The sequence below is a fragment of the Mastigoproctus giganteus genome, chromosome 6 (assembly GCF_048544385.1).
Source record: "Mastigoproctus giganteus isolate SK-2022 chromosome 6, ASM4854438v1, whole genome shotgun sequence".
In the NCBI taxonomy this organism is placed as follows: Eukaryota; Metazoa; Arthropoda; class Arachnida; order Uropygi; family Thelyphonidae; genus Mastigoproctus; species Mastigoproctus giganteus.
Window position 1 is genome coordinate 148,107,529 of NC_143580.1, and position 24,368 is coordinate 148,131,896.

At 39.2% G+C, this 24,368-nt stretch overlaps 1 long non-coding RNA gene across 1 annotated transcript in view; it reads right to left on the minus strand.

Annotated features, from left to right (window-relative positions):
- Window positions 1–6,895, minus strand: part of LOC150084648 (uncharacterized) — a 101,140-nt gene extending 94,245 nt beyond the window's left edge. Inside the window, exon 1 of the long non-coding RNA XR_016547070.1 lies at window positions 6,762–6,895. This is a non-coding gene — a long non-coding RNA (uncharacterized LOC150084648). The remainder of the gene's footprint in view (window positions 1–6,761) is intronic.
- Between the last annotated feature and the right edge of the window lie 17,473 nt (window positions 6,896–24,368).

Consider the following 24,368-nt stretch of genomic DNA (forward strand, 5'->3'; position numbering starts at 1 on the left):
CGGGGGTTCATTTGACATGCTCCTTACACCAAATTAACTGGGCCTTTTTCATTTTTTGTGTAAGGAGGGGCTTCTTCTTAGGTTGACGGGTTACAAGTCCATTTTTGAAGAGGCGTCTTCTGAATGCCTTGAGTATTGCGTATAGGTCTGGAGGCCTCATTTTAGGAAGGATGTCAATTTGCTTGAGCATGTATAGAGAAGGGCAACAAGATTGGAGAGGGGAATGAAGGGACCCACTTACCAAGAGAGGCTTAAGTTCTGCAAATTGCAGTGGCTGGAGACTAGGCACCTGCGCGGTGATCTGATTGAGGTATATAAGGCCGTGAATGGGTTCAAGCATGCTGAATTCTGATGGGATCCTTCCACTTGTTCAGATTACGAACCTAAGGGGACATAATTCAAATTAAGAAAAGACAGATGTAGAACAGATGTGCGGAAATTTGCCTTTAGCCAGCGGGTGGTTAATTGCTGGAACAAACTTCCATCTGTCGTTGTGGAAGTTGATAAGTTGAATAAATTTAAGGAGGAACTAGACAGGCATTTGGAGGGAATGGTATGATTTTTTTTTTGGCTGATACTGCATAAGCCCATACACTTGCTTTCTTACATCACATGCCACTACTACTACTACTGCACTTGCTACCACTCCTGTATGTTCTTCTCATTCTCTTTTCAGCTCAGACGAAGAAGCTTTATGGTTTTTAAAGCATTAGTGCTTCAAAACTCAGTCCTCTTTTGGCGTAGAGAGTTGTTTGCATCTGGTTCCTTTTTTTCCTATCAGCAGAACTAGTATTCTTGAGTTTGGAAAGAAATCTACTCACTATCAACTGATTACAAGACACTCTATGAGCAATATAACGGGAAGAACATCCTTCCTCACGTACAGCAACAATAGCACTCTTTCTTTGTGGCATTGACTGCACGTAACTTGCTGTCCTGACCCAAGCAAGGAATGGCTGCAACCCTTGCTGAGAGTGCTTATATAGCTGAAAGTAACAACTGATGTAATATTACATCATCACCTATGTGTGTCAATCTTATCTGATGCAATCTGTAAGAAATATTGCCATATACTTACATTATTTGGACGACAATTACAATTTTAAGGGGTGATGCACTTTCTTTGAACACCAGTGTAGTAGTAAGAGTGGGGAAAAACTAACCACGTCATTAAGGGCTGCACTGGGCAATAACAAATAATTTTTGATAACTACATGGAATGTTCCACCATCTTTGAACAAATATTTGTATTATTAACAAGTTAATTTTTTAGTAAGACTTTTATTCTGTGAACAATGTTCCTTCCGGCATTCCCTGTCAGACGTACATATAGATGTCGAGTCTCAGCTTTTTATAAAACTGAATCTGCTACTGTTTTAAGAAGTCAATTTTAATTTATAACAATGCTAATGTAACTGTTCAGTTTAAAAAAAAAAAAAAAATTGGAATTATCTTATCTGTTCAACAAGTAGGATTTAATGACATTTTCAAACTGCCAGCCGTCATTTGAAAATGTCAGAGTGCGAGTGCGCATATAAAAAAAGAAAAAAAGCTATGAATTAGGGTTGAATTTGAAAGTGACTGCAATTCTGCCCAGACACGATAGGAGGGAGTATATGATGAGAGCCTTGTCGATCAATCCGGCCCTGGAAAGATTGTGCAAGGCTCAAGGGGTAGAATTTTTTTCAGCCTGGACTGTACTTGTTAACAGGAGAGACTGCTTCTACAGGGATGGGATACACTTAAATAGAAAGGGTGCAAGAATATTTGCTGATGCTATCGAGGCAGTGTTAGGTGGGTCGGAAAACTGCTAGCTTGGGGGGAGACAAAGACTAATAGATTAACAGTAGCCACTGGCAGAGGTGAAAGAGATTCTTGCACTGCTTCTACTGGAATGAGCAGAAGCCTGAAAAACAAGATGCAGGATATTTCAGAGACTGCTGGGAGTCATTGCGGTACAAGTAAACACATGGGTTGTGTTAGGGTAGCTAAGAATAAAAACAGGTGCATGTATACCTGTGTGTACACCAATGCTAGGAGTTTGGTAAATAAATTTGATGAATTTGAGGTATTGCTGAAAACATCAAAGGCAGATATTGTTGGGATTTCAGAGACGTGGTGTCACACAGATATAAGGAATGCAGAACTGGAATTTGGGGAGTACAATGTCTACAGAAAGGATAGACAGGATAGGAAGGGAGGAGCGGTCATGCTATTAATTAAGAAATACATAAAATCCAAGGAAGTGAAGCCAGTCGACATCACTGGACAATGCAGTGTGAATGTGTTTTGTGTGACATAAGCATTGGGAGATCGAAATTGAGAGTAGGAGTGTGCTATAGGCCTAATGACTCTGATGAGTATAATAAGAAACTGTACAGGGAAATAGTGGGCCAGTAAATCAGAGTCTTATAATGGCGGATTTTAATATCCCATGTTTAGTCTCTAGAGCAAAGTTTCTGGCATTTCCCTCCCCCCCATACTTGTCCTTCAACCCATGCACGGTACTAAGTACTATAGGTTTTGATACCTTTCGTGTTTGGGGTTTTCATAAAAAAAAAAAAAAAAAAATTTCCCAGATATTGACTGGAATTTGGGGGCTGTCACTCGTCACTCACACACTAGCAAGGCTTTTGTGGATTTACTGGATGATTGTTTTCTACATCAGCATGTTCGGGAGGCAACTAGAGGGAGTAATACTCTTGATTTGATTATCAGTAGTGATTCTTCATGCATTAAGAATCTGCAGATAAATGAACCATAGGTGGCAGTGATCACAGTGTGCTGAAGTGGGATTTACTCAAAGAGGTAACTACCGTGAGGGGTAAAGGGAAGGGTAATTGCTTTCGTAAAGGTGACTACGATAAAATGGGAAGCATTCAAAGAACTTATCTTGGAAGCTACTAGGCTTTACATACCAACTTAGAAATATTGTTCAAGGTTTAGGCCTAAATGGATGTCAGATGATAACAAACTAAATATTCATTTAGTTTGTTAGCTACCTGAGCAGGATCATCAACAGTTGACACAGAAGCCTATGATAGATACAAGTTGATCTGTAAGCAAGTTACAAAGGAGGTTAGGCAGGCGAAGGCAGATTACGAGAAATCTTTGGCAAGAGATGCAAAGAAAAACAGCAAAGAGTTCTTTACTTATGTAAACTCAAGAAAGAAGGGGATGAATCAGATTGGTCCACTTGATACCGATGGGTCAACTGTTGATGATCCTGCTCAGGTAGCTAACAAACTAAATGAATATTTTGCATCGACATTCACACATGAGGAGTTATTCAGCGAGGGGAATGCCAGAGGTGTATTCAACTCTGGCAGTAAGCTAGAGAATCTTGTAATAACTGAGAGTAAAGTGGAGGAGAAATTGTTGAAGATAAACACAAGAAAAGCACCTGGGATGGATGGGATCTATCCAGTTATATTAAAGGAGGCAGCAAAGGAAGTAAGCAAACCCTTAGCCATAATTATGAGAGCTTCCTTGGACTCAGGGGAGGTATCCACAGACTGTGCAAATGTGACCCCAATTCACAAAGGAGGATCAAAGGCTGACAAGTAATTATAGACCTGTGAGTTTAACTTCTGTTCCAGGAAAATTAATGGAGGCACTGGTTAAAGAAGCACTGCAGGATCATCTAGACAAGACTTCAGTTATAGCTCAGACACAGCATGGTTTTGTTAAGGGGAAGTCTTGCCTGACCAATTTGATTGGATACTATGATGCAGTCACAAAAGAACTGGATGCAGGGAATAAATTTGATATTATATACTTGGATCTTAGAAAGGCTTTTGATACTGTTGTATATGGAAGACTGCTGCACAAATTGGAGCAGTGTAGCATTGGAGGCAAATTGCTGCTATGGATAAAGGGGTGGTTGAGGGGGAGAAGACAGAGAGTGGTAATCAATGGATACTGCTCATCGTGGACTAATGTTATTAGTGGAGTCCCTCAGGGTTCAGTGTTGGGTCCATTGTTGTTTTCTGTATTTATAAATGATATTGATTATGGTATATCAAGCTTAATGTCCAAGTTTGCAGACGATACGAAGGTTGGCAGGGTTGTCAAGGACACGACTGACACTATGCAGCTGCAACAGGATCTGGAAAGGTTGAGCAGATGGACTGAGAGGTGGCAAATGAAGTTTAACATTGACAAATGTAAAGCAGCAACCTCAGAGCAACATATCAACTCTGTGGTACTACACTGACAGTGGTAGAGAATGAAAGGGACCTGGGGGTGGTTGTGCAGACAGATATGAAGTTCTCTGAGCAGTGCAGACGGACTGCAGGAGTAGCTCGTGTTGTATATTTAATGATATATAAGAATTTTTCTAGCAGGGATAAGGAGGTGATTATTTCCTTGTATAAGGCAATGGTCAGGCCACACGTAGAGTACTGTATACAGGTCTGGAGGCCTCATTTCAAGAAGGATGTAGAGCTGCTGGAACGAGTACAGAGAAGGGCAACAAGATTAGTGAATGGAACAAATTGGTGCTCTTACGAAGAAAGGCTTAAGTTTTGCAAATTACAGCGTCTGGAGACTAGGCACCAGCGAGGTGATCTGACAGAGGTGTATAAAGCATTGAATGGTTTGAGCATGCTCAATGCTGATGGGATTCTTCCTCTTGCTCAGAATAATCACCTGAGAGGGCATAAATTCAAATTGAGGAAAGACAGATGTAGGATAGACGTGCAGAAATTTGCCTTTAGCCAGCGGGTGGTTGGTTGGTGGAACAGACTTCCATCCCTTGTTGATAGCCTTAATAAGTTTAAGGCTCAGCTGGACAGGTATTTCGAATAAACAGAGGGGTGAAGTGGAAGTGGTTTTTTTTTTTTTTTTTTTGGCTGATGCTGCATAAGCTTGCTTTCTTGCATCAAATGCCTCTACTAATGCTAATAACAAAATATGGCAGAATCAGTTTCAAAAATCCTGCTTTTATCTTACTACGGACAATGTGTATATATATATATATATATATTTTATTCTATACCTCTCAGTGAAACTTAATTCCAGTTATACCACGCATAGCCAAATACATATATTTCTGATATACAGAATCCTTATCATCCTAAAAACATTTACCTAATTAAGTTATGTTGTTAGTCTAAATATAACATGGCTATGTTAACTTACTTGCTTTGTAACTGATTTTTCGCAGTAGTTATCATGGGTAATTACTTGTAAGATCCACAATAAAATTTACTATCTTGTCTAATTTACTATCATGCAAATGATAATTTAAAGGAATAGCATGATAATTAACCTGTTACCGGCAGAAAGATTACATATGCGCGCTCCCCTTTTCACAATTTAATGATTCGATTTCTAATTGCTATTATAACTTTCAGCTTCACATGACTATACAATAGTAGAGGTAATGGTTAGTATTAGTACTGTGCATGGCACTACTACTACTAGAATTGTGCATGGTGGGGTAATGCTAGAAACTTTGCTCTGGAGACTACACATGGCTTTCACCACTTTAAGCCTCCAATATGCAAAGTGGAAATATTGCACTGTTTAATGACAGTATTTTTTTTTTTTTTTTTTTTTTTGTTTTGTTAGTTGTTGGCGCATCAGCTTCTGTGGCCATAATGTACCTCCCAAGGTTTTTGAATTTTACTGTGATCTAAGCCCAAGGTGGGATTCGAACCTGCGACCTTTGGGTTGCCAGGCAGTCACTTTACCCACCTGGCTAGTCTGGTCGGCTAATGAGAGTCATCTGCTACCTAATGTTAATAGTATGTTAGTATCATATTTTTAATGTTATATTGTTAGCAGTAGTGGTACTGGTTACTATTTGTATCATGCATGGGTTGAAGGAGATGGGGGAGGAATGTCCATGTGGATGAATGGATTGATAATATTAATATTAGTTTTTAGCATTACTTTAAACAAAATTTAACCTCAGGGGCTCACATCTAGTGAGTATGGGCTTGGCACACCCAGGGTCCTGAGCTGGATATCATTATCATTCTTCTCTTTCTTGGTAATTTCCTTCTACTTCTCCCTCTCTCTTGGGGTAATTCAGAATTTTTTTTTTTTGCCTGGTGCAGCATAAGCTTCAGGCTTCCTCGCACCATAAGGCTAATAATAATAATAAATGTTACTACTAAAGTACGCCTTTACGTACACATTGTTAGTCAGCACCATATACTTATTCCACCTGTACTGCAACAATTGTTGTTGTTATTTGGAGCATTAGCAACTAAGACCATATTGCTCCGGGAATATGCGGTGGTCATTCCCTGACCTCTCCGCATCCTCCGTATTTATTACTGCAACTAAACAGTTCATCAAATGTCACATAATTTCGATATGCATTAATTTAAAACTTATACTTTATATATATATAAATTATTTATTTAATATTCTTTTAAATGTGCAGTAATCCAATCAAATACTCGCTAGTGTAGCTATATACAGTACTATTTGGCGCCGGCGTCAAACAATTAGCTACATGATATACAATCCGTACGTTCCAACCAAAGCAGGTCAGCCAATTTTTTTTTTTTTTGCATTTTACTAGTCACATTGTGCAAAGAAGCCTTTTTTGGCTGGTGAGGCTTACGCTACACCAGCCAAAAAAAAATTTCCGAGTTACCCTGAGAGGGAGAGTGTCAAGTAGAAGGAAATGACCAAGAAGGAGAAGAATGATGAAATTAAGCTCAAGTGAGTGTTCCAAATCCATACTCACCAGAAGTGAGCCCCTGGTTGTAAGCAAATAAAATAAAAATCAGTGGTTTGCTCACCAGTATGTTATATGAATTTTAAGAACCATTTCAAAGTTTGTACCGCTTCCTCCTCCTGGATTTCGCACAGTAATTCCCAACCAAACTTGAGCCTCAGACAGAAATTAAACGCTGATTTCGAGTGCAGAACACCACAGACTACTAACAGTAGCAGAAATCTTTGAAAACACTAGCGCCCTCTTAACCATTAAATGTCGCTACTGCTTTAGAACACACGTAATAAGTTAATAATGATAGTAACCGCTCCAGGAATTAATCCGCAGTAGATGGATCATTCACGGCAGCATAGACGCATCCACGTCGGATGAGGGGTTCCAAGAACATTTTCTTCGATATTATATATGATTATAATGCAACGTACTGATGCTTGCAAACTCTATCCATAATGATGCACCATTGCCTGATTGTACTTGTCGGGGAAATCAAATCTCTCAGAAATTTGTACATTTATTTGTATATTGACTTCTTTTTTTTGTTATCTAATAATATGCCGAAAATATTATTCGAATTTATTACTGAAGTGAACTCTGTCTAAACCCCAGGGGCTCACATCTGATGAGTGTGGGCTTGGCACACCCCGGGTCCTGACTGGATATCATCATTCTTCTCTTTCTTGGTGATTCCTTTCTACTTCTGATTCTCTCTCTCTCTCTCTCTCTCTCTCAGGATAACTTGTTTTTTTGGCTGGTGCAGTATAAGCCCCAGGCTTCCTTGCACCATATGGCTAATAATAATAATAATAATAATAATAATAATAATAATAAACATAGATAAATAGACAACCACGGCGGCTCACATCTGGTGAGTATGAGCTTGGCACATCCAGAGGTCCTGAGCTAGATATCATCATTCTTCTCTTCTTTGGTGATCCACTTCTCTCTCTCTCTCTCAGGATAAACTCAGAATTTTTATTATTTTTTTTTTTGGCTAGTGCAGCAAAAGCCTCAGGCTTCTTTGCACCATATGGCTAATGGTAATACACTGGTGTGCAAAACATAAGGTGCAACACTATTTATAAAGGTTACAATCAAAAAACCTGTGACAATTTGCATAACTGTGGCCGTTCAGTATACAAAGCTGGTGCACATGCAAAAATTTGAATCGTGATGAGAGGGCTCACATAAACAAATAAAAGCAGCAGTTCAGCAGTTATGTGCAAATTACTGAATGGTGAGCACGATTGTTTCGAGCGTCCGTAACAATGGTGAGCACGATTGTTACGAACGTTCGATTGGTTTCATACAGTGCTCCACACAACGAAATGGTCAGTAGACAACATCTCGATGTCTTTACTCAGGGTCGAATAATTGGGAAGCTCGAGGAAGGTAGAAGTGCCAGGAGTGTGTCTGCAGAGTTCGGTATCGCCCATAGCATCGTCTCACGTGCGTGGTCGGCCTTCAGAACGACAGGTACAGCTGTTCAAAGAACCAATGGTGGGCGTCCATGAAAAACAACGCCCGACGATGACCGCTATATACTCATACAGCCCACGAGGGACCGACACCAGACAGCGGGATCTATTGCAAACCAGATGCACAAGATGCAGCAAACAGCGGTTTACTGTGGACTGTTTGCCCGACGGCCAGCACGCTGTGTCCCTTTAACACCTGCCCATCAGAGACACCGGTTACAGTGGTTCATCGAACACAAGGACTAAGCTACTCTTTACTGATGAGAGTAGATTCAGTCTCAGCAGCGAGACTATAAGTTGGTACACGGTATCACCCCGCAAACATCACTGAAAGGGATCGATATGGCGGTCGAGGTGTTCTCGTCTGGGAAGGCGTTATCTTGGATAGACATACACAACTCCAGATACTGGAAGGCGGTACTGTAACCAGTGCACGCTACTGTACTGAGGTAATCCTTCCCCGTGTGCGTCTGTTCCGAGGTGCCATTGGTCCCGAGTTCGTGTTTATGGATGATAACGCCACACCCCATCGCACTGCAGCTGTTGATATGCTTTTGGAAAGTGAGGACATTGTTCCTATGGACTGGCCTGCCTGCCTGTTTCTCTCCGATTTAATTCCCATCGAACACATATGGGACGCTTTGGGGAGACGCCTAGTGGCACATCAACACCCACCAGAAAATCTTTGCCAGCTAAAGATGGCGCTGACAGAGGAATGGACGATGTTACCGCAAGAACTTATCAACAACATTGTTTTAAGTACGGACAGGCGGTGCAAAGCCTGCATCAACATTAGGGGTGGCCATATCTACTACTGAGGACCACCTCTTCCCTTTGTTCCATCTTTGGCAGTGATGCATCTGTAACATGGCAGCCAGTGCTATGTTGCCATTTTTGAATAAAGTCCCTCTGTACTGTTTTTTTTTTTTTTTCGTTGTTGTTTCCTTCATCATTCCTGTACCTCGCGAGGTTCCATTGTTATTATTTTCCCATATCCAGGCCACTCCTATGAGAAGCTACAGGTGAAAACCTGACTGGTCCTTAAGTTTTGCACACCAGTGTAATAATAACAATCATGGATTACATACTCCACTTAAGCAATCCCCAACTTGGACGTAAGATAAAAAATGAAATTTTTGACCTGTTGCCAACAGTGTCAATTTATTGCTTCTTTTGATGTATATGTTGATGTATTCAGTATTGTTGTCCTCCAGGACAATACAGTGGTATGCTACTTTTCTCTCGTTTGGAGAAAACTGGGTTCAAATCCCGTTGCAGATTAGAAGAATTTCTAAAGGCTTCTTCAATCGGTGTTGTAGTTAGCCGATCTCAGATAGAGGGAACAGGGTTCTCCTTTTTCGGCCAGTGATCATGCACTTGTACAGACGTAATAGACATGGTGCATTATGGCCAGAGTCGCTAATGCGCCTAAAACACAACAACAGTTTTATTGGTATACAGACGATGAACTCATAAGTGGCTCTCTTTACATTGAACTTTATGTTACGTATTGGCTATTGCACTTATTGGACAATTATTATTATGTCTAAGGTGGCACCTAGACTTCCGTCTATCTCCACCTGATAAAGTTGACTTTGTGCAGAACCTCTGCAAAATAGACCTGTATGGAAGGTCTCTTCGCCATCAGGGAGAAGCTGTCACCTGCACAGCCGCTCCCCGTTGGCGAATAGACCCTAATGGCTGCCCATATTCACTTGGTGCTGGGCCTGGTCTTCTATTTTAAGTGCCTCATGCACAAAAATCCCGCACCCACCGGAAGTAGTGCTATACCGGTGGGTGCCAGCAATCCCGCTCCCAGGCTGCCCACACCTGAGAGCCAGCAAAAAAAAAAAAAAAAAAAAAAAAAAGAAAAAGAAAAATAAATAAATAAAATACATATATATACACACATAATATAAACAAACTAAAAGTATTGGACAATTAGAACTGTTTTCGATTTAACAACTTGGCGGCGATTTAATAGCCTTGAGTGACCACTCTGACCGGAATGAACGGTGCCGCATAACTCGCCATATGAAAAGCGGAACAGTTTCGTACGACAAAGCACTGGTAATTTGCATCTGGTCGTGCAATTCAGTAATGGGACGTCAAATAGTTGTAATGGGACGTCCCATAACTGCTATTTGACTACTGCTTTCCATGCAGTTTCAAAAGGACAGATTGTGGAGCTCGTGTGCTTCCATATCGGAAAATGCACGTCTTGGGAATTGCTCACGGCCCACTGTGTTTAAGGTGTACAAAGAATGGTGCCGAATGGATCAAACCATCATCTGCCGACAGAACTGTGGAGGATTACGCAAGGTAGATGTTCGTATTAAGCGAAGGGTACAACGCATTGTGCGTCACTTAAAAACTGTTTTTAAGGTGATGGTGATTGTACGGGCTGAACAGTAGGTCACTGTGCGACACCTGATATCACCATACAGTATGGGGAATGCAAGAACAATGTCCCAAATGACGACGCACCGAACATTCAGAAGTATAGGGTTCCACAGCAGGCCACGCATTAGATGGCCTTGAAGTAACTGCGTAGTTCTTTCAGAACCTGTAACAGCACAAAAAAGCCCCAGAGTTTAGGTAATTGATTGAGCAGAAACGTTTTTCAGCAGGTAATATTTACCTGGGCCAGTTCCCCAGAAAAGTATTTTGCTACAATTACTTGTAGCAAAAGCTTCTAGAGTTTTATGTACATAAAGTTAACTTATTATGCTATTATATGAAATTAGCAATGCTAATATAATTTTATAAAAAATTATATTAGCATTGCTTATATAATTTTTTACATTCATAATTATACATAATTATATTACAATGCTAATATAATTTCATACATTCAGTTGTCCTAGACAGCTAAGGCAGTAAGTTACATCACCCAATGTATGATACTACACGAGTAACAAATTCCCAGTACAATTATAATCTAGAGTTGGTTCATTTCTGAATTGTCTTTTCAATCATGCCCCACAGCTAGCACGGCAGTTATAATTGTTGCCCCTTCAGTCTTGTGTAGAAAAGTCGAATGCGATGGTCATTTCCCACACAATTAAATATTTACCTCAAATATCAAAGATATTTGAGGTAAATATTTTCAAGAGCTGTCTGAAAGACAGAACACTGGAATTCCAATCTGGACAGAGGATTAAACAAAAAGTTTGTGTACATTGATATTCTTTGAAAAACACCTTCATATGACCATTATATGACCAGTAATGGGAATGCTGTTTATGCATATTTTTGAAATCAATGTTTAATTCTGAAATAAATGAACCAACTGGTGCATTGCAATAAATGCAATGCACCAGAAGTGGTGGAAACTGTTCTTTAGTGAAATATAGCAGTATTAACTGGCAGTGGTCATGCAGGAGCTGCCAGATTCCTCGCAAAAAAATAAAAAAAAAAGCAAAGGGGGGGCACTTTCATTGTTTCCAAGCTCAAATGATTGAAAGTTTTTCTATCTTCCTAAATACAGAAAAATAAATAAGGGGGGGGGTGATCATTTAATTCGCGGACTGGTGCAAGATTTTATGTTTACCGCCCGAACTTTCCATAACTGCCGCTAGAAGCGCTCTCCCTGAACGCTACTGAGCAGATTCTGTGTGCGCATGCCAGTACTTGTCGAGTACTAACTAGTACTAGTACTCGACAAGTCGAGTATTGTACTCGACAAGTCGAGTACTAGTACAATACTTGTCGAGTTAGTACTCGACAAGTATTGTACTGGCATGAAGAGTTTTTTTAGGCGTGTGTCACTGACGATCGTGTTGAAGCAATACTCATGTCGGACATACAGATTGAACATCGTCAGATTGAATTCATTATTGTGTCATACGGGGCTTAAACGCATCAGAAACAGTCAAAGAGATGAATAAAGAGTATGGTAATGAGTGAGCGTCTTGGTAGGACGGCCATATTCCAGTGTGAAACGGAATATGGCTTCCTACCAAGACAATGCCAGGCCGCCCCATACAATTAATATTGTGCAGGCAGTGATCACTGCCATATGTGCAGAGGTTCTGCCACACCCACTTAATCACAAAGAAATTACCCCATGTGATTTCTTCCTGTTTCCACGTCTGAAGAAAGAAAAGCGTTTCGCGGCCGACACGACGAAGTTCGCAGAGCCACGATGGAATCACTTTGCAGTTTTTCGAAAAATCGCTTGCAAGAAGCATTTAATACTTGGGTACAACGGTGACGAAAGTGTATAAAGTTCAAGGGAGAGTATTTCGAGGAGAAATCCACAGAAGATTCAGCTGATGACAATTAAGATAAGATCTTGCACCAGTCCGTGGATTAAATGATCACCTCGTATGTGAAGGTGCCAGTTAAGTACCACTCGATTTCACGTTGAATAGTTGCCTTTCCAGTTAAAGATAACCCATCATTACGCTCGCTCGTTCTATGTATTGCATTATTATGCAATAACGTGCTTACCAACCTTGGTAAGCACGTTAGGGCTTTTGATGGGTAACTGGCTGAATGCAGGCTCATGGTACCCAGATATTTTAATTATGTTGAACGATTTCTGTTCAACTAAAATATTGCCGCACCTGACAAATAATAAACAAAAAAGGATATTAAAAAAATACTTTGTTAAAAATTAAAATTATGATAAATAAAACATTAAAATACAAAATTAAAACCATGAATTATTATTATTATTATTAGCCATATGGTACAAGGAAGCCTGAGGCTTATGCTGCACCAGCCAAAAAAAAAAAAAAAAAAACAAATTCCCTGAGTTACCCTTTGAGAGAGAGAGAGAGAGAGAGAGAGAGAGAGAGAGAGAGAGAAGCAGAAAAGAATCACCAAGAAAGAGAAGAATGATGATATCCAGCTCAGGACCCTAGGTTTGCAAGTCCATACTCACCAGATGGTGAGCCCCTGGGGTTGATTGAAGACAAGGCATTACATTTATTGTATAAAGCGGTACCTGCTGAAACTTTCGCAACACCGCGTCAATTTAGAGAATTATAAACGAATCCCTCCCCCCTGCTTGCCCATTTGCAGGGTGGGAGGCCCTTAAAAACAAAAAAAAAAAAAAGAAAAAAAAAAGCAGACAAAGTATTAGGAAGGGGGGAGGTGTTATGCTATTAGTTAAGAAACACATAAAAACCAAGGAAGTGAAGCCAGTCGACATCGCTGGACAGTGCAGTGTGGAGTCAGTTTGGTGTGACATAAGCATTGGGAGATCAAAATTGAGAGTAGGAGTGTGCTATAGGCCTAATGACTCTGATGAGTATAATAAGGAACTGTACAGGGAAATACAGTGGGCCAGTAAATCAGAGTGTCTTATAATGGGAGATTTTAATTTCCCAGATATTGACTGGATTTTGGGGGCTGGTTACTCACACACTGGCAGGGCTTTTGTGGATTTATTGGATGTGATTGTTTTCTACATCAGCATGTTCGGGAGGCAACTAGAGGGAGTAATACTCTTGATTTGATTATCAGCAGTGATTCTTCATGCATTAAGAATCTGCAGATAAATGAACCACTAGGTGGCAGTGATCACAGTGTGCTGAAGTGGGATTTACTCAAAGAGGTAACTACCATTAGGGGTAAAGGGAAGGGTTATTGCTTCCGTAAAGGCGACAACGATGGACTGAGACAGTATTTAAATTCTATACAGTGGGACTAACTGATGATGTTACGAACAGCAAATTCAAAATGGGAAGCATTCAAAGAACTTATCTTGGAAGCTACTAGGCTTTACATACCAACTAAGAAATATTGTTCCAGGTTTAGGCCAAAATGGATGTCAGATGAACTAATGAGGCATATGGCAGAGAAGAAAAATGCATGGGATACATACAAATTAACACATGACACAGAAGCCTATGATAGATACAAGTTGATATGCAACCAAGTTACAAAGGAGGTTAGGCAGGCGAAGGCAGATTACGAGAAATCCTTGGCTAAGGGATGCAAAGAAAAACAGCAAAGAGTTCTTTACTTATGTAAACTCTAGAAAGAAGGGGATGAATCAGATTGGTCCACTCGATATTGATGGGTCAACTGTTGATGATCCTGCTCAGGTAGCTAACAAACTAAATGAATATTTTGCATCGACATTCACACATGAGGAGTTATTCAGCGAGGGGAATGCCAGAGGTGTATTCAACTCTAGCAGTAAGCTACAGAATCTTGAAATAACTGGGAGTAAAGTGGAGGAGAAACTGTTGAAGATAAACACAAGAAAGGCACCCGGGGTGGATGGGATCTATCCAGTTATATTAAAGGAGGCAGCAAAGGAAGTAAGCAAACCCTTAGCCATAATTATGAGAGCTTCCTTGGACTCAGGGGAGGTACCCATAGACTGGAAATGTGCAAATGTGACCCCAATTCACAAAGGAGGATCAAAGGCTGACACAAGTAATTATAGACCTGTGAGCTTAACTTCTGTTCCAGGAAAATTAATGGAGGCACTGGTTAAAGAAGCACTGCAGGATCATTTAGAGAAGACTTCAGTTATAGCTCAGACACAGCATGGTTTTGTTAAGGGGAAGTCTTGCCTGACCAACTTGATTGGATACTATGATGCAGTCACAAAAGAACTGGATGCAGGGAATAACTTTGATATTATATATTTCGATCTTAGAAAGGCTTTTGATACTGTTGCACATGGAAGACTGCTACACAAATTGGAGCAGTGTGACATTGGAGGCAAATTGCTGCTATGGATAAAGGGGTGGTTGAGGGGGAGAAGACAGAGAGTGGTAATCAATGGACACTGCTCATCGTGGACTGATGTTATTGGTGGAGTCCCTCAGGGCTCAGTGTTGGGTCCATTATTGTTTTCTGTATTTATAAATGATATTGATGATGGTATATCGGGCTTAATGTCCAAGTTTGCAGACGATACAAAGGTTGGCAGGGTTGTCAAGGACACTACTGACACTATGCTGCTGCAACACGATCTGGAAAGGTTGAGCAGATGGGCTGAGAGGTGGCAAATGAAGTTTAACAGTGACAAATGTAAAGTACTACACATGGGAAACAGCAACCCCAGAGCAACGTATCAACTCTGTGGTACAACACTGACAGTGGTAGAGAATGAAAGGGACTTGGCGGTGGTTGTGCAGGCAGATATGAAGTTCTCTGAGCAGTGCAGACGGGCTGCAAGAGTAGCTCATGGAGTATTGTCAATGATATACAGGAATTTTTCCAGCAGGGATAAGGAGGTGATTATTCCATTGTATAAGGCGATGGTCAGGCCACACCTAGGGTACTGTATACAGGTCTGGAGGCCTCATTTCAAGAAGGATGTAGAGCTGCTGGAACGAGTACAGAGAAGGGCAACAAGATTAGTGAATGGAACAAAGGGGTGCTCTTATGAAGAAAGGCTTAAGTTTTGCAAATTATAGTGTTTGGAGACTAGGCACCAGCGAGGTGATCTGATAGAGGTGTATAAAGCCTTGAAAGGTTTAAGCATGCTCAATGCTGATGGGATTCTTCCTCTAGCTCAGAAAAATCACCTGAGAGGGCATAAATTCAAATTGAGGAAAGACAGATGTAGGATAGACGTGCGGAAATTTGCCTTTAGCCAGCGGGTGGTTGGTTGGTGGAACAGACTTCCATCCCTTGTGGTGGAGGTTGATAGCCTAAATAAGTTTAAGGCTCAGCTGGACAGGTATTTTGAACGAACAGAGGGGTGAAGTGGAAGTGTGTTTTTTTTTTTTTTTTTTTTTTGGCTGATGCTGTATAAGCTTGCTTTCTTGCATCAAATGCCTCTACTAATGCTAATGCTAAGTTTATCGCCCAAATGTCGCTAGCTATTGTGGATTCAATTGTATGTTGCTCTACGGTTTATAGCCATTTTCGGTTCAACAATCGGCTCAAACGAGTCAGCTCCAGTCCATGCTTGGTGAAGGAAAGAGGACATTAGCTGTCAGGCCAGGAATTATTGTTGCAACGCATATTAGACAAATTGTTAGATCATTACCTCTGACCACATTGCAAAATAACAGCCTCCATAACAGGATGTACTTGGTCAGCATTATGATTCAGGATGAAACCCACCACAGCCACATGGAGGACCTCTAAGCATAAGAGACAGGGAGCATTTTTAGTCGTATCTACACCAATGAGCCAAAACATTATGAGCAGCAAGTCGTTCAAATCGAAGCAACTGCAGGTGAACTACGGCATGTGCGCGAGTTGGGACATGGTATAAAAAATGCCTGATAATGAGCTCCGTTAATCAATGTTACTCTTGTTCTTCAGATGGGAAAAGCAGTGGACTTAAGCGAGTTTGACAAAGTATCTGTAATGGCATGGCTGGTGGGATGCTCACGGTTAGCCGTGGTTAGTACCTACCAAAAGTGGTCTGAGGAGGAGAAACCCACAAACCACTGGTGAGGTGTTGGATGTCCACGACTCGATGGTCGAATGCTCTCCCAGATGGTACATGGCAACAGAAGGGTGACTGTGAAGCAGATCGCCAGTAATTGGAATGCTGGTGATGGGAGTACACTACACCCAGTACATCGAACCCTGCTGAAAATGTGGTTGCATAGCCACAGGCCGCTCTGAATGCCCATGCTGACCATGGTTCACTGGTGACAGCGCCTACAATGGGTATGAAAGCATTGAAACTGGACCTTGAGAGTGAAAGGTCATCTGGTCCAATGAATCATGTTTCCTGTTGCACCATATGGATGGCTGAGAATGTATGCGTCGTTTACCTGGGGAAGTGATGGCGCCTGTTTGCACTGTGGGACGAACACAAGCCGGTGGCAGTGGTCATGCTTTGGGCAATGTTCTGCTGGGATACCCTGGGTCCAGTCATCCATGTGCCAGGCATTCTGGCCTATGCCACCCACCTAAAAAACATTGCTGACCAGGTACACCCTTTCATGGCAACAGCCTTTCCTCTGGTGGTGCTGTCTTTCAGCAAGATAATGCAGCATGCCAGATTGTTCGAGACTGGGTTTGCAGAACATGAGGAAGACTTCCAGGTATTGCCCTGGCCTCCAAATTCCCCAGATATCAATCCCATTGAGCATCTGTGGTTTGTGTTGGAACGGCAACTTTGATCTGCGGCATCTCAACCACGGACCTTACAGGAGTTAAAGGATCCGCTGGTTACGTGTTGGTGCCAGATGTCGCAAGACACATTTAGAAATCTTGTAGCATCCATGTCTCACTGGGTACAAGCTGTTTTGGCTGCATAGAGGACCAACATCATATTAGGTAGGTGGTCATAATGTTTTGGCTCATCAGTGTATTATTTCAACGTTGGGTTGGGGATGATAATTGAAATGCCCCTCACATTAGTGATTCTGAGATGGCTGAGCTGGTAAAATCAGCATGATGAATAGACCCCTCATGCTCACAACCAATACGTATCAGCGCAACACCCTGGCAATACATGTAGACACACCCAGTTAGGGGAAAATGCAGGCAGTGGCAACCAATCGGTATTATCCAAATCGTTACTCTGAATACGAAAAACAGAACCGTCAAACATGTGGAATCTGTCCAAAACATGAGGGAAATGACATTTAGACAAAACAGTACTGCTTCTGACAAACTGTTCCCCTTTCCATATCGTTGCTAGTGCAATTGTGCACGATTAAATAAAGTCATTGCCATACCATACTGTATAAATGACCCGGGGCATGCATAGACTTAAAATTTGTATATTAGTTTTCTGTAAACTGAAGTTGACTTGCCTGCTGATAAAGGGTAGTGTACTACTGTTTTAAACAAGATCGAGTAACCTAAAAAGCCTCGTCTCTACTTCATGATCCACAAGTGTATGAGCCCATTCAAGACATATTACTGTGCTTAAACATTTGCAGTCAAAGGTAAACCAGTTGGTTTACTCATGGTTCACAGATAAGAAAATTGGCAAGTCATTATGGAGGCAGCTTCAAGCAATGGGTTGTCAACTTCAAGATTTTATGGCTTACCTAAAATACATAAATTGGGTGCCACTGTTCCTGTCATGGCACCCCATCATATGAATTCCCCAAATATGTTGCTGGTTTGTTATCTCAACACTTTAGCAATACAGAATATACTAATACAGTAGTAGCGTTCACCTTTCAAGCATTATCATGGATTTTAGTATTTTGGAGGATTAGGTCATGGTTTCCTTGTTCACATCCATCCTAATTCAGCTGGCCATTGATTTTGCCAGGCATCTCTTGGACAGGGACTTCACGTTGGAGGACAGGATCTCACTCTACATTGATGACATTTGTCGTTCTTAATAATTGTTTGTCTGGCTGTGCATCAGTTTTGGCGATTTTTTTTTTTTCAAACAGATTCAGGGCACACCAGTTAGTGCCAACATCACCATGGTATCTCTGGAGACCATTTTTGCAAATTTACCTCATGTTAGACTCTGGTGGAGATACACTGATATTCTTGCTTTTACATCTCAGGGATCATTGGAGCTGCTCCTCCAGTATATTAATTTTTTTTTTTTTTGCCATTTATTATGTTCACCATGGAAGTGGTGGTGACACCCTTCCATTTTTAGTCATTTCGGTTGATTGTACTGTTCTCATTTGGTAACTTCAGCTTACAGAAACCTGTGTGCAGGGGTCAATATACTAATTTTCCATTTTCAATTTGCATATGCCCCCAGACCATTTATACAGTATGGTGGTATGTTGAGAATTTTATTTAATCCCTTCATGGATTAAATATGGATTATCCTGAGATATCTGTTTTTAGTTTAAAAAGCTATTTGGAACTACATGAAATATCTCGGGATACAATACCCGAAGCAAACAATATTTCCAAATTTAGGCCTGAAATGTATTTTCTCGTTCATTTTTTGGCTAATTTTGCATTAGCTAGGTAAATCCTGAGATTTCTCAGGATTTTCTTATGCCTGGTAGCAGATGACTGGCTTTCGTTTTACTTATATTGTACAGCAATGTAAGAACACTAGCATGCATTCCTGTGCCGCCAGTAAGCAAAATATAATTTGCCATCCTTAATGCAGAATACTGAACCCACGAAAATAATTCACAAAAATAATATCAAAAAATATTTCGGCGCCCACTTGAACTGCTGCCTGTAAGCAATGCTTACCTCGCCCATCCAATTGGGGTGGCCGTGTGTTCGTTCGAGTTAGTTCGCGATTATTGCTTGTGGCAGGAGGTTATTGCTTGTGCATTCCACTTGATTTTTTAAATTTATCTATATAATGAGTAATGAACAGCTTTTCTGTTCCTTTCTTTTAGCTCAAGCGTTAATTTATTAAAAAAATCTGTATAATTTGCAACTATTTGGTATACATGAGATAACTCAGGATAGTCCAATGGGTTAATTACTCCCATGTATTTTCTACGAAAAAATTAATAAAAAACACAAACTATACAATGAATATTTGCATGATGCAATCTGTAAAATAAAAAAAAGGCTATCAGTTACAGCACATTTTCCGGAAAAAAATGTTCCGGGAAGGGATTAATCACGAACGATCACACTGTAGTGACATTGTGGAAGGCTTTTTGTCAAAATCAGGACTAATTTATCTGAATGTGATCTCCCCCCCCCCTCATGTTTTGGACATATTCGAGATGTTTGACAATGGGTTTGATTTTCATGTTAATCAGGGTAATGATTTGATTGCCATTACTTACATTTCCCACTATCTGGGGTGTCCGCATGCATTGCCAGGATATTGCAGTCATACCATATTGGTTGTGTGCAGCTCCCTGTCAGGAGACTGCAATCTGTTTTATACAAGATTAAACCAGCAATTCCACTACTGCATAATTCAAATGTTGTATATCATATTACTTTCCCAGAGTGTGGGGTGTTATATCAGTCAGACTGCAAATTAGGCAATCATATTAATAACATGAGGGGGGGGCTATTCATGCTATTGCCAGCTCAGAGCATTACTGATGTGAGTAGCATTACAACTATAATCCTGAACCCAACATTGAAATAACAGATCTGGCTAATAATTCTCACTGTCTCGTGTGCCAGCGGAGATGGGGAAAACCCCTGGCGCTGTCAGACAACTAACACACTTTACCGTCTCTCATGCTTAGAGATCCTTCATATAGGTGTGGCTGTATACCTCCTATTATGGAGGCTGTTATTTAGCAATGTGGTGATGGTATAACAATTTGCCTAATATGTGATGCAACAATAATGCTGGATCTGACAGCTAATGTCTTCTTTCCTTCTCCAAGTGTGGTCCACAGTTGGGCAGCTATACAGATGTGCAGGGCTATTTCTCTGTATTATGGTTGATTTGCTGTTGTGGGCTTCGGTAAGTTGACAAAAAGGCTCTTTGCTTCGAAAGCACTTGCCTTGTCAGCTTGAATTTATGATTTTAACTTTGTATCTAAATGTTTAAGTTTTAAATTTCTAAGTCTATTTTGTTTTAATAACCTTTTTATGTTTATCAGTTGTGGTAATATTATTTTAGTATGTTTAATCCCAATGATTGGGGCCTTTTCTCTAAGAATTTTGTTCTGTTATGTTCCCTAGTACAGTCATATTGGTAAGTAGAATTTAGGATTTTTGATGAGTAATTACCTGAGAAAAAAATTATAGGAAAACACGTGAGAACTCATGAAAGGTTGTTCCTTGCAACCCTCCTTGTAAAAATTTTTGTGGAGATTGGTTTAAGTACTGTAGTTTTTTTGTTTCTTTTTAAGTACTCAGTCTTTTGATAATAAAATATTTTGAATACACATTGGAGCCCACTGACTCCTGCAAACAGTGTACTAAGTAGAATTCTAAGTAGAAAAAAGTCCAGAAGAGTAATTTAAAGATATCACGCTCTTTATTTTCTGCACTGAGAAATGGAAGAGTCTGACAGTTTCGTGTTTACATTTAATGATTTTAATGCTTTTTTTTTGGAAAATTATTAAAAGTTACTGTAAATTTCTTCTTGCTTAATATATAAGCAGAAATATATGCCAAGTGCCTATTAGTTTATACTGAGATTTTTTAAGCAATTTTTTCCTTTTATTTTCAGCAGAAATACATTTAAGATAAAAAGCATTTTTTAACTATTTAAGTTTTTTATTAGCCCAGTAAAAGCTTTGGTATAGTAGAAGAGACATATCATTTTGCACTTCTGAATTCTCTCACAATCTATCATATAATTTAGGATAAATTTATATCTAAAGGAGACTTGCCATCTCACATTTTGTAGTTTTCTTTCTTTTTTGAATCACTTCATTTGTTTTATATAAGGACTGACTTTATCCTCTTAAAATTTTGTAAAAATTTTTCAAGTCCTTGCCCCTACCATTTGGTTGGTTACTACTCTTGACCTGGCAAAGGGCTAATGGAACATTTACTTGTGTTTAATCTTAATTATGCATCTAAAGGGAACCAAGTAGCCTAGAGGATTGCAATGGGTTAAATATTACTTTTTTCTTTAGGTAAGATATTCACAGTACTATGCACAAGAAATTACATACAGAAGTGCCATATTTATTGGTTAATTTTATTATTTAATAAAACTGTTTTGACTTATGACCTGCTCTGCAACTGTAAGTCTCCAGGCCACGATATATACGAGATGCTACTAAAAGGGTACAAGAATGTATTAAAAATAAAGATTTAACTTGTCTAATTTTGCATCATATTCTCTCCCCTTCAAATATATATATATTTTTTATACTATTGTGAAGTAACTCCTGTGACTTTTGTTAACTCTCCAAGCCATTAAATCGCTTCCCTTTTAAGTTTCAATTTTCATATTTTCAATGTACATAAATTGTACATGATTCATGTCATGTGCAGTAGAAAGGTTTGGTACTTGTCTATTATTTCTTGGCAGTTTACAGTAGTTAATTATCTTCCCACCATGTATATTTACATATATTTATTTATATATATGAATATATTACCTTGTACATAAGATTAATTGGAATGAAGGTTGCACTGGTAAAGTGGTGACATTGTAACTACTGGCAGGAGAATAATATACAAGTACCAAATTTTTTAATTTCAGTTTAAATATGGTGTAGAAAGCAATCACTCAGCAAACTGACAAATGTTTTGCTGCTGAGTGAGCTGCCAATCTGAGTCACAATAAGACACTAATTTTCTGGGTCACTATCTGTCTGTATAGTTGTTCGTTAAACTCATCACAATCATTTCGCCTATGCTGGCCACCTGGGTTTACTCTTTGTGCTTCTTAACTAAAAGCATTAACTTTTCCCTCTCTTGTCATGTCTGTTCTTTCTATATACTCATTTTCTATATAATTACCATATTTGAAAATTTGCATCCCCAGTGTTAGTGACACAATGTTTCTGTCAACGGTAGTGACAGTACTACCGCTGCTGGATACATATTAAAAAATCAGCAGTTTTAGTCACTGATGCCCCTGCTAAAAGTGCATTAATGACTTAATCAATATTTCCAACTTGTCAAACTGTTTCCTATACTCGTAGCATTAGTGGAAAAGCAAGTAAAAGTGCCATCCCCCGCTTTTCAGGCAATTGTAAGTCAAAATGGGAGAAATGCAAGAATGAATTTCGCCTCTGCTTAAGACAGTAAAGCTATGGAAATTGATCTTTTCCCAAAACAAAGGTAGCCCCTTTCAAATGGATTGTAAACAGTGTACCAAAACCCCACGAGGAGCTTAAAAGGACCACTCAGCCAACACAATGCTCTCATCAAAAAAGAAGACAACTGCATAAGAGCTTCAACCATCATGAAGAGGACTTCAAAAAATACCAAGTGTGACAAATCTCCCCCCTACCCTCCAACATTTGGATTATGATCCAGATGACCCTGAGATGACAGTGTTTGGGAATGAAAAGAGTCTACAAGGTTCCTCCTCTCCCTGATGATAACAACCAACCTGCTTTCCATCATCTTCATTGTCATTATCACTGTAATCATCAAGGATGCAACAGCATCATCAACGAATATCACCTCATGATCAAAGGTAAATTAAAATTTATTACTAATTTAATGTTGTTTAGCTTAACTTGACTTTGTTTCATCTGTATTATTTTAGTTCAGGAAAACACATTTATGAGGGCTTCCGTGGGATCACCATTTTGGAAAGATTTTTAGGAATTGAACACTTAAAAATAGCAAAGAATTATACAGTAGATCCACAGTTGTTGGTGCTAAAGAAATATACAAGTTTCTAATAATAACTACTGCTGCTGTATTGATTGCCTCATATAAAATATAAAATATAAAATATGCATATAAAATTTAAAAATATTCATTATATTTAGCAAGAAAATTCACTGACAGAAATATAACAGTTTATTGAAACAAAATTTAAAACAATGCACTGAGAATACATAACTATAAAAACTCACACTTTAAAATTATCAATTTAAATACATTAAAAGCAAAAGGTAATACTAAAAGATGACAATTATTTTCTGAAATTCTGACATAACCTCTTTCCAATTCAGCAGCTATATTTGTGAGCAGTGTCAAGTATTGTACAAATTATTGTATTTAACTATTTAATGATATAAACAGCCAAACAATCTAAAATTTGATGAAGGAAGATTACAGATAGCCACAATAATATTAATATCTGGTTATCTTGTGCTAACTGTTAAATAAAAGCTGCTTAACCCAAGGATGACTGAAAGATGTCAAATATGATTTAACACCTCTGTAAGTAGCAAAAAAAAGTAATTTTTGTTATGAGATCACGCCTGAGCACTTTAGATTGTCTGAGAAAAAACAAAACAGAAAACACATTTTAAGTGTGGTAAGTGCGGTAATTTTGTGCATTCAAACTATTGAAGCATGAAGAAATTATTAACATAAATCAACTATAGAGATCAGACTGCTAACTTTTGTAGAAAACAATTAGCACCATGCACTGGTAAATTTCAGACCTCAGCCTAAGTGAAATTTTTTTTGTTGGAAATCTCATTTGTTTATTGTTCATTCTCACTTGAAATGTTTTGTATGCACAAAATTTTTACATGTTACTATACCCAAGTATTAAATAAATAAGTTATTAGCAAAAAGTACTAACAGGTGTTCATTTAACTTTTATCATAATCATTGTCAACTTTGGTGAAAAAATTGGCATTTGTTACTAAATTATACATAAATTAATCAGAACATTTACTGCATTAATGTTTCAAAAAATTACATTGAAAATTCCCATCATTAAAGGTAAGAAATTTTAGAGTGGTATTCAATTAATAGTCGCTACTGACCTCATAGGTCAAAAATGGAATAGGTGA